This window comes from Haemaphysalis longicornis, unplaced genomic scaffold (assembly GCF_048455015.1).
Source record: "Haemaphysalis longicornis isolate Haplotype H1 unplaced genomic scaffold, Haemaphysalis longicornis Haplotype H1 scaffold_5, whole genome shotgun sequence".
Lineage (NCBI taxonomy): Eukaryota > Metazoa > Arthropoda > Arachnida > Ixodida > Ixodidae > Haemaphysalis > Haemaphysalis longicornis.
The window spans coordinates 32,548,344-32,560,628 of NW_027526385.1; positions in this window are offsets into that span (position 1 = coordinate 32,548,344).

Genomic DNA, 12,285 nt, shown 5'->3' on the forward strand with positions numbered 1-12,285 from the left:
TTATCATCAAAGCTCCTAGGTGGGCTTTACTGTTAGCGTTCAGCATACACAAATCGAATGTTGAAGTCAGTTTTCCAAGCTTCGTTTGAAAAAAAACGCGAAGGAAGCCTTGCCTACATAGCTGCCCCTCCCATATTTTGGCCGATCGCCTCCCCTCCCGAAAAAAATTCCTGGATGTGCCCCTGCCCAACATGGTTGTTTTTTTCCGAGGGCTAGCTTTATTGCCATGTCATTTCAATCAAGATAACTATGACATGAAAACAGCGCTGGCCATTCGAAATGAATAGGCATGGGGCCACATATGAGCCACAATGCGCACCGCTACCACGAAGGTGAAGCAAATCATAGCAGCCGCATCGAAAACGCTAGGACACACGCGGAAGCAGCTGTGTGTCCCCGGTAGACGCTACTATGCAACTTCTGCATTTCGTGGCTAGTGTTTCCCTTACAAAAAGAAAGGATCCTTACGAAAGCAACCATTTTGTCCGCAATAACCTCTTCTAGTGATTCAATCCAGAGTTATCGTGTGTAATAGTTCGCCCACTTCTATTTAAATACTTTTTTACCCTAAATAAAGAGACGAACAACCGTGAACACGCACAAAAACAGTTCCATCAAAAGGGTTCTTGCTTACCTCCATATATTTCTTCCACCGTTCATCCCAAGCCGGTTCGTCTCCTTTGCAAGGTTCAAAGAGTCTTGTTATGCGCTTAATCAGGGTGGAAACACGGGTCGCCATTCCGAACGAGATGAAAACATTCGGTGCATTGCTGGATGACAGGATGTCGTTGATTCCCTTCGCGGTGTCCATCTGGGTTGAAAGTGAGCACCAAGCACGGTTCTCATATTTGAATTATCTTTGAATACAAATCACGCATAAACTTCCAAATCACGCTGAAAATCACAACATATACGCAGATGAAAACGAATGTATTAAGCAGCTAGGACACTTTAATGAATATGTTTTTACGAGTGCCAACCCATCCAAATAAGTGCTTTAAGGATAACGCCATTAAAATCGGATTTTTTTGTACACCATAGTGCTTCGCCAGGGGAAGAAGTTTAGGTGCATTGCAAACCGCTGGGTATCAAAATGTCATTACCTCCACGCAACCGTGGTAGCTCTAAGAAGCAATTTACGCCGATGTCTTTACTAGTCCCCTTTACTTCCGTGCACAAAAACATCGTAGGGTAAAGCATTTTAATACCACAGTGCGCTTGACGATTTAATCCAGAAACCTAAGGGCGAGCCGGACTGGTGCATCTTTTCAAATAGCGAATTAAAGGGACGCTGACTGAAAATAGCAAGCTGGGCTCATACAAAATTCAACTGCCTGTAGCCCCCTGATCCTTCATTCGGCGCCGAAGGATGGTTTAACTGCCGATAAATTACCGATTTAAAACGCCTCGCGCCATTTCTTGACGTTCCGCATGACGTAAATGGTTACCGAAAGCAAGAAATGAGACAGCGGTGTGGCCTCGCAGGAATACAAACCTACCGAGAAAACCACTGCGGCCGGAAGAGCCCCTGTTCGCGCTCTCAGCGCATTCGTAAAAAAACTTGCCCATTACACATTTTCATTACGAGCCGCTCTCTGTGCGTCAATAGGGAGTTTCAGCTGACCGTCTTTCACAGTCCGCTCCGCTCCGATAGCAAGCGGAAGCGCCATTGCGCATGCGTGGCGCGCTTCGCCGGGAACGCAATTGGCTTCGGTTGCGCTGAGCGGGCCGCCGATTCCGGAGCGGAGCGTCGAAAACGGTCAGCTAAAACTCTCTATTGTTGGTGTCGTACGGGACGTTACGTGGTGGTTAAATTACATCAATGTGCCGCGCGGCATATGCTTTACGTACAAACGTCTAGTGAACAGCGCAACCGCAGCGAGAACGACGACAGGGCGCTCTTTCGATTGGCGTTCTCGTTATGATGAGTGGGGTTTTAATCGCCTACATGCACTCGGCTTGACAACGTGGCGCCGTCAGTTTAACTTGTAAATGTGTACAACGGTAAATTTTTCCGTCGCGATAAGGTAACGTTTATTGCGACATGTGTTGAATTTTTTGCGAAGCGAGTGGCCGTTTAGCCCATCTGCCAGAAGTGTGCTTTCTGCTTGTACGAGCGCCGAAACCACGTCTAACCAACCCATTGGAGCTAGTATTGAAGGAATAACGGTGGTAATATGACACAAAAATCATTTTACCTAAGTACACACAGTAGAGAAAGTATGGCAGGACACAACGCACTGAATAACAGACCCGCCTTAATGAACACATTTTATTCAACTTCAAGACAACAAAAATGGTTTTGAGCAAACGTATAATCATGGAATCATCATCATGCCGAAGCGCCAAATTAACAGTTGACAGATGGGCCCTGTTCGTAGTAAGGGTAGGACAGGCTTCTTGCGACTTACAAGTGCGAAAATGTCCTTCACTGCGGCGCAAGCCGACTAGCTTGAAATAAACTCTCGCCTGAACTATACATATACATACCCGGGGTGGGGTTGCATCATCACTAGCGATAATTCCAACATAGTAAGCAGAGTTTCAACATCAAGAGCACCCCCGCATTTCATCACAAAACGACCGCGTCACAGCACACAGCCTTTGGCCGCCGCCGGCCTGGAGGCAAAACTTCGTTCGGTCAGACAGCCCTACGTCAGGAAGCAAAAAACTTGTTCTTTAAGACGCAAACTTCTGACCACAGAAAAGTGCAAGCGTGGAAGGCCGATGAACTACTTGCTGTACTGACGTAAACAACGAGATAACAGCCATGTGACTACGCCGAACCCGTATTAACGTTCAAAACCACCGCTGGCGCCGCCCCTTCCCATCTTGAGAATGTCGGAACAGCATGAATAATGCCTGAACGTTGATACTTATTCACTATTCAAGAAAGTTAATGTGCAAAGAAAGATTTTATGTTTCTTTGGGGAATTGTGTGCGCCGTTCTCGTTCTGTTGTTCGTCACGTGACTCCTCCTATATCCGCTAAGTCGCCGTTGACGTCATCTCGGCCGGGCGGCTGCTAGCGTCATTTTTTTTTTAATTTTTAGGCGATTATTTGCAAGGTACTGACGAAGAGACTCGTATATTGTTTTTTGTGGACGCCAATGCATCTATTTAGACGAATTTCGCTTGTGTAAGCTTTCCAAACCACAAAACCTAGTACCATGTTCACTGGTCAATATTGTTGAGCGAAAAAAGAATATGGACATATTTCAAGCGAATCACTGTATAACTCGTAGTAGGCAGTGTTCTTTGAATTTTGATTAGGTATTGCCTGGATACGTGCGGAATAAATGAATAACATACGTATTGGAAACCATATTTTGACCAAAAATTTCGAAAAGATTTCACTCCCGAGTTTACACCTCATGGCGGCATTCCCAGAGCAACAGAGACGGAAGTTTCAATCGATTTTCAAGGAACAATGGACGGCGTGAACTTTGCATTGACTTGCCAAGCATTCATCAGATTTATCATGCCTACAGTCCTACAGGGTCGATAGTCGGTGATGTCGGCGTCCCTTGACGGGAACCACACCGCCCAAAACGACACCTCAAAAGCCCTTCATTGTGCTCGCGGCCTGGACGGGAAAAACACCACGTGTCAGGGCGGGAAGGAAACACTAAAAACGTGCCCCCACAGTCCTTTGAAAGTGCGTTCTTCTCAACTGGAAATACAACGGAGAAATCTCTCCAAAAGGCGTTCCATATGCGCACGCCTGGACGGTAACCACACCTACTAAAACTTTGCTCCAAATGCCTGCACAGTCGCACGTGCCTGGACAGGAAAGATACCCTCGTACCCGTCATAAAAGAGGCCTTCCATAAGGCACATCAACTCTTCGAGTGTGTGGCGGTTTCTCTTTCTATATGCCGTCCTTAAGCCGAATTTTGTGTGCCCTGAGCGTTATGTTTGAACAGTATGTGAAATCCAACTTCCTGTGAATGCCGTCTCTTGGCATTGTGTGGACTTCAATATTGTATCAACTGAACCATGTTTGTGCTTTCACATCCATCTCCCACAACTGAACGTTTTTCGCAGCGTAATTGCGCGGGCTACGGGAGAGATTCGAATTAGTCTTCAGTGCAGCACCTTTATTCCTTGTCACTGCGACGTTAAACAGGTTTCAATAAACTTTCCTTGCGCATCTTTGTGCTCTAGGTGCAATACAATTCCTTTCCGCGTTCCGCCCTCCCAAAAAAGACGAAAAAAATGTGGAACAACACCCGCACCAGCAAAGCTATGACAGCTTAACAGCCAATTAAATATAAATGGACAGGGGCAAGTGCCGAAATGTAAATTTCAGAAAAAGCCAATTAGTCGAATAACAAACACACTAAAATACATGAAAATCACAACCCGAAAACAGCACAACCGCCCAACATTGCCCAACCGCCCCGGAAATGCGGATACTGCCAGAGGCAGTATCCGCATTTTTGAATTTACGCAGTCTTTCTCCACTTCACAGTCCGGCTACTGAGAAGCTCATCCCGAAGAACAGTACCACCGCGATTATCTGAGAAGGAGAACAGGGTGTCCACTTCAGCACAGGTAGCAACCACCCAAAGCACCTTAAATATTTTTAGAAGATGCCCCAAATAAGAGCTACGATAACTGAACCGCGGACTACACCCCTAAGAAAAACGAATCGCTACGGAGCCCATTTCATGAGCGCGACATATCCGGCATGTTCTTGCTTGTAAAATCGACGTGGTCGATGAGGGTTTGCATGGCGCGAGAAATTTCCAAGGCTTGTCGTAGATGTGGAGGTTGCAGAGGCAATCAGACCACATGTTTAACTGGAGTTATAATCTGGGCTGTCCTTGTGCAATTCCGGAGGTTGTGGTTCACTGAAGAGGCAAGATGACCTCAAAAACATCTGTTTTCAGGGAGAAAGTCGATCCTGTGGAAATAGTGCGGGAAACGGCAATGTCGGGTTACTATGAGGGCGAGTCGTCTAGGCGGAGGAAAGCAGCGCGGTATAGCGAGCACGCTGGGAACCCCGAGAAGCAGCTCAGTGTCACTGCTTTCGGTGTTCCATTGCTGTTCCCACTTTAACCGACCAGCCCTCAAAAGCCTCTCTCTTACAATGCATGCGCTCCCACCTCTTCGCCGATGGTCGTTGCTGCTTCGGCAACGAAGTCGGCAAGCTCATTTCCCCTCAACTCGAGTGTCCAGTAACGTAAAACAGGAAGATGGAAACACAGGAAAGCAATAATCTGTAGCTGAACTGAATTTGCTGCATAGCGTCCGAGGTGATGAGAGGTTTTCAAGAGAGAGAATTAGGGATAAACAGTTGATATAGATGAAAACAGTGCTCGAGGGCGTAATATTTTAAGGTAAAGGAATAGATGTAGAGCAACTGCTTCCGCACCGTACGAGCTTGTGGGAGGGCTAATCCGGAAGTGCTGGGCTGTTACTATGACGTCCGGCGCACTGAACACGACAGATGCGGCACCAGCAGATATCATGGTGTAGGAACCGTCCGTGTACGTGTGTAGTCCGGGACTTCAAAAGACTCGTGAAGCCGTTTGAGAGGCAATTGTGTTGTGCAGAATTATCAAACGAATAGCAGTATGGCAGCACGTCCAGTCTAGAGGGTGGTTCAGATCCGTGGTAGAAAAACGTGTATTGGGCAAATCAATAGGCCGTTCAAGGTGAAACAATCTCAAAAGACCCGCTTCAGTGTCCAAAAGGATGGACAAAAGAAGCGAATTGGCCAACACATCCAGAGCTGCGGTACGGGTGGTCATGTAAACGCTGGTCACAACGAAAAGCGAAGAGCGCATCAAGCAGTGAAGACTCGCCTTAAGCGCAGGATGCTGCTGTCAACCGACAATACCGGTACTGCATAAGCGATGGCTGGCAGAATATTCCCGTGGTAGAGGAGCCGGAGGCATTTTCGTTCTAAAAAATGCCCCCGCACCTCCCCGAGGGGGATTGTGAGGATGCAGAAATGAGAACGTCGAACGCAATGTCCTCGGGTACCATGTGAGGAAGGCACCACACAACCTTCGATACGTCGATGGGCACGTTCACCGCCTGTCCCTTGATTCCAAACTGCCCGTTGCCTCGAGTCAGCCGCCTGATGCTCATGAAGGGGAGTCGAGGCGCTATGAGCCGCTCTTCGACCGGGTTCAGATCGGGAAGATGCGCCGGCCGTGGAGGATAACGGTAGCCAAAACTCACGCAGCCCTCCTCTTCGCAGCTTTGTCTTCTTCTCCTTCTTCTTCTTCAGCGGTTCCCCTACGGGAAGATGACGATGGAGGTTGAACGCGAAGCTATCTCGTGATGGATTGTTTGGTTGGCCAATCCCTAGGGGCATCATGCCACAACCATCATCAGACGCGCTGCGCCGCTCTTCGACAGGGTTCAGATCGGGAAGATGCGCCGGCCGAGGAGGATAACGGTAGCCAAAACTCACGCAGCCCTCCTCTTCGCAGCTTTGTCTTCTTCTCCTTCTTCTTCTTCAGCGGTTCCCCTACGGGAAGATGACGATGGTGGTTGAACGCGAAGCTATCTCGTGATGGATTGTTTGGTTGGCCAATCCCTAGGGGCATCATGCCACAATCATCATCAGACGCGCTGCGCACGCCGGCCGAGTGACGCACGACAACCCCCGACTATAATGCATTTCTGCATAAAACGAGTGCAACGCCGTAAATGCTATGAGTGCAGTATACATCTTTTCAATTCCGCAACGCAGGTGATTCGATTGGGAAACGAATGACAAGTGCCTGTCAAAGACGACTCTCAGTAGCTTTAATTCTGTGACCTGTTTCAATGTTGTGCCGCGTAGCTTGATTGTCGCCTTCTGCTGGCTCGCCGCCCTCCCCTACAAATCAGTGGGCAAGTACATTAGGTGGCGTTGAGTTGCAACTTAGCCGTGCGTGTCTATTGCCCCTGTGTGGTTTATAAACACTTTGGAACCTCTTCTGCAGTACGGCCATTATTTATAAAATGTGTTGACGGTGTCCTCAAACTTCTGGGGAGATGCGATACTGTTTGAAGACACCGTTTCGAACGAAACACCCTGTACAATTTCGTCGACCAGACGTGACTCAGAAGCCTTTCTCAGCCAATTGAGATGCGATACTGTTTAAAGACATCGTTTCGAACGAAAGACCCTGTACAAGCTCGTCGACCAGACGTGACTCAGAAGCCTTTCTCAGCTGCTTTTTTTCGCGCAACGGGTGCTTTTTCTAGCCAAAGATAACGTGATGGTGGTCCGACAGCGTCGGAGTGTTCCTAACTTCCTAGAAAATACTGGAAGGCCAGGCATTCTTCCTTACAAAGTGACGCTGATCCACATTTGCGAATATTCAGCCACAAAATTCATAAAGCAGTCTAGGTTATTCAAAATATTAAGTTGACAAGAATGAATAAACTGCGATAACTGGTGCCCTCTCGCATTTCATACATCACCGCCGCCAAGGCGTGTTTCTGGCCATAAAATCATCAGAAATGACCACATTGTCATCGTTGTTGCTGTCCAAAAGGAAACCACTGGAAGAAATAATATGGCCTAGAGCCACAGATGGCGCAGCGCACTCTCCTAAAGACTATGGAGTGGTTAGCGCGTTTAAAGTGAGGCCGATCACGAAACGTGACATGTGAATGGAAAACAGATCCAAAGGTTCATTTCAGGAAACCACCATGTAACGCGGTGTTTGGGCATGGTGAACTTTAAACCACCAAGGTTAACTGATGATAATGAAGTCGAGGTTCAATGGCGTAACAACCTTTCAGCTTTAATGCGCCAAATAAGGATATACCAATGTAAGTTAAAATTTTGCTAAAGGTATGATAACTTGACAAATGACTATTTTTAAGCCGTTCGGTTAGACGAAGCAGCTAAAAGCGGTGTAGACAGCCAGTGTCTTTAAACAATTCAAAAACTTCAGCAAACGGTACCATTGGTTCATCAATAAGTCACTAAGTAAAACCATTGGCTGTAAAGTTATACAAAAGGTGTACGAACCTCTAAAAATGTAATGCATGGCACTTGTAGGTGTGAACAACTTATCCGTACATGTAGTACAGTAAGATGTTCTCCACAGTGCTTACAGATTGTTTCCCGTTTCTTTTTAACAAGGAAGCAATGTGTCAGCACAGTGTGACCTATACGCAGCCGGCACAAAACAACCTCGAAAAAACGGTTTCCCACAGAGGCGAAATGTCTGGCACAGTCCCACCCCTGACATGCGGGTCGCAAACCACCGCGAAGTCAATGGTTGTGGCTTCCATGTAAGAGACTAAATGTGCAGTTGCAACGCGAGTGTGGTCAAGGGTTTCTTGAAGAAAACGTAGTGACGTCAATTGTGAAGTAAAACGAAGTTGACCCCGTAAGTTGGGAATCGTGCAGAGTGTCCTCGCAAATGGTTTTGGTGCGAAGTCTTGCAACCCCCGCTGTGAAGACCTTGCAGTACGGGGCCTAAAAAGTGTGATTGAAACGCACTTTTCCCGCGTCAAAACTCCCGCACACCACGTTTTTCATATTTAACGTGGTGCGCCGGGAGTCCACGTTTTGTAAGCACTGGTTGCCGCATATTTGACGTAGATAATAAAGGGTGCTTTAGCTGTTCAACCAGAGTAAACAGTAACAGGCCAGCTGATTACCAATGCACCACCTTTGTATTTGCCGATCCGTAGAAGAGAAGATCGCAGTCAGTGCAGCGCGACAAGTTATCGTGATAGCACTTGAGGTGGACAGGTGCACTCTTGCCACAAGGAAATCTGAGCCGCTGAAGCTTAGGCGTGTATCACCGCTGTGCCTGTTTGAGCATTTAGCACCAAATACGAAAAAACGAAACAAAGGAAGACGTGAAAAAAGGTGTAAAGTAGAGGAGTCGTTTAGAAATACTGTCAGCCGTTCGCCTTCGCAGCACGTGAGAAGAGATCAGTATGCTGAAAATTTGTTGTAACGCGGGAAAAGAGCGACAATAGTTAAAACAAGGCAAAAAAACCGGTATTCCTTGATTAGCACGCGTAATAAGCCAGAAGCTTTAGTACTGCATTGTTGCAGCTATTCATATGGACTTGCGACACAGGGTGAGGACACTCCTGTATGAGCAAGCGGGGTATGATGTAAACCTCAAAGAAGTTACGCCAGCTTTCGGCGAAACAAAAGCAGCAAAAGCAGTTATGAGCCGAACAGCAGGTAGTAGTGGCCTTCCCACGAAGCATCAACACATTGCACCCGACAGAATCACAACTAATGCCTTGTTTAAAGGGAAAACACTGCTTCAAAGCCTTCCAAACCTATCATAGGCCCTAAGAGGTCATATTACGTGAAACGTACGAGGGTATTCTCTTATACCCGTGCTACACTACTGTTTTGAACACCTTTGAGTCGAATGTCATTTGACTAAAACCGCATGTTCGAGCTGCTACGCGGTGTTTTTGAAGGGCCTTTCATTGAACTGCCCTTTCAGTCAAAGGAGCACAACCAACATCATTTGAGGTTCTCAATGGACTTTGAAACGCGAACGGTCGTACTCTTTGAATGCAGTTCCTGGATGCCGTTATTACAAAACAAATATTTACGAGTAACACTTCGTGTTTAGAGTGCAAGATCTACATATAATTTTTGACATGTTTTTGTTTTTTATCACTGGCTCTAAGACTACAAGGTAACTTGGTGCTCTGAACCCCGGAAGCGCGAATAAGAAAAAAGAAACTGGCCGTGAATGCATCTTATGTGCGCGCTTGTGGATTGTTATCAATACGATCACGAATAAATATCTTTTTGCCCGCTTTAAGTCAAAAAATATTTTTTTGTCAAAAACAAAAGAAGGCAGCAGTGGCGACAACAAAACATGGCTGGCGAACGTGGAAAATTTAGTCTACCTTTGAGAATTCTCGGTAGATCGGCGGATCTCTTTATAGCTCCAATAAAATTATAATTTCAAAGGCCATTCGACTCAAATGTCCGATCAAATCCTCGTGTAGCACTGGTATTATTTTAAATGGTTTTGGGGATTAGGATGAACACTGTTTTGGGAGAAAGGGTTGATTCGACACTTTACGTTTCAGTTCTTCCGCCGACAAGCGTGAAAAAATGGTTGGTATCTGGCCTACTGAAATAAAAAAAATATACCACTTTGAAGGTTTCATGGCACGGCACAAGTATAACGCTCCTCACTTTTGGCTGACTGAGGATGCTGAGAAACACACGTAAATATACCTGAGTGGCTCTGGTTTTTCTATAATGTAAAAGTAAAATTATTTTACAACCTAATGTCAAAACAGTGCATGTAATACCTAATAGATGTAATACAGAAATAACACCGCAAAGAGTCTTAACCTGGCAGCACATTATTTCTCTCGTAAAGGTTCGTAGACGCGGCCAAATACCAGGGAGACAGCGAGGCATTCGTGGCTACTGTTATCGAGGTGTGGATCGGCGAGACGAGGGCGGCGGCGAGCGTTCGGATCCTAGAGGCGAGCCACGCGGTAGCGGTTGCCGTTGCCCTGCAATTGCCGACCCCTGGTGCCAGACAGTATAGTTTGATTCGAGGAGTGCTGTGCGGAATTATACCAAGGAAAAAGTGTGCAGTGATGCTGTGCGCGTTCTGTGCTTGCCCGACATCCAACGAGAGATCAGGTGTGTTAAAATCAAGTGGTGCCCGGCGCACGCGGGAAACGATGCGTCGGACAAGCACGATAACCACAACGAGATGGCACACGCAGTGGCGCGAGCGCTAACCAACCGCGCCCCTGCAACCGAACGTCCACTATGGTGTTTGCCCAAGGACCGTATGACGAAGTTCAACAACTTACACAGCTCCACTGCTTGGCTAGAAGGACTCTGCCACCGCCGCACCCGGGGCTGAGCCGTGCGGAGGCGGTGCTGTTCAGACAGCTACAGACTGGGTTTTTACCCACCCCAGTGTTGATGAAGTATGTGTACCCGCAAGTGCATGTGAGTCATGTGTGCCGCGTGTGCCAGCGGGGGAGGGCCACCCGGACGCACATCCTGTGGGACTGCACCAAGTTCACCGACGATGCTTCGACAAGTACAACGATTCCGCCGTGGCTCGCGGCTGTGGCGCAGTGCTACGACCAAGAAATACGAACCGGGGTCGTCCAGCAGGTCTCGGCGGCTCTCGAAAGACAAAGGCCGAGCGAAACCGCCGGGACGTTGCGCCCAAGGGCGACCGAACGCGGCAGTAGCACGCGCCGTAGTCGAGTAAAGATCACACGCTGAGAAGACGTAAGGGCCAGAGTCGCGGCGCTATTTAATAGTGATGTCCCTCTGCAGGCGACTAAATAAAGTTGCTTCTATCTATCTATCCTGGAAGGACACACTCGAATTGCTGCTACACTCTCAAGAAAACGTTTGTATGAATCAAAAGCAATAGCACACTTTTTTTAAAGTGAAGCTGTGCATGATTAGTATTCTGTGTATTTTTCTAGTCCATGGGCCAAAAAATTTGGGGAAGCTTCCACTCGCACGCAAGACTTGAATAGACAAGCGTTGTAGGTGATCATTACCGGATACATTGTTAACTTTCAGTATCATTGTAATGTCTTGGTTGACGTCGGTGGCGTGGCATTTTTATGACCTTGCGTTGAGCAAGGCCAGACAGAGTGAGCTAGGTGTTTTGTTCGACGTTTTCGTACGCCACTCTGCGAGCACTATCTATTTTCTCTAGCGCATGCTTTTCAAGCCGAGCTAATTGAAGCATGACGGGCCGTCCGAACTATCCGTGGCTGGGCCATTTGGAGTCAAGAATCACCTACAGCAGCTTCGCCATTGAAGTCGCGGCTCTTGTTCAGTACAGAGCGCATGCGTACGACGACACGAGGACGAACAAACAATGGGTGCATGCAATGACATTCTTCTCATTCCGAGCAATTGTTGCACGACACAGCGAACGCTGGAGCAGTTTTCTGACCAATGTTGGCCGATCTCTCTGTGTGTGCATGCTTGGGCCGAGGCAGGTGTGCTCGATGCGAGCGTGCCCGACCTCTCGGCATTTCCTTGGTACTTTTTACTGCGGACACAATTTTCTCAACAGCTTCGCTGGTAAAACAGGTCGTACCCTCTGTCTGTGCACTCTGAAATCCCACGCGTGCCTATTTGCCATCGACTCCCGGCGGATGTGGTATTCGTTTATGGTGGAGCACACTGCCGATCCTCCTGGTGTCATTCGAGAGCGAGGCGTTCCACAGCGAGAGCAGTTCGTGGGAGTGAGCTTGTTTGCTTAAGTTCTTCCGCTCCTTTTAACCTTCCAGTGTGTCCGGTTCGTTAGGGCGCTGTGGTGAAAGAGACCGA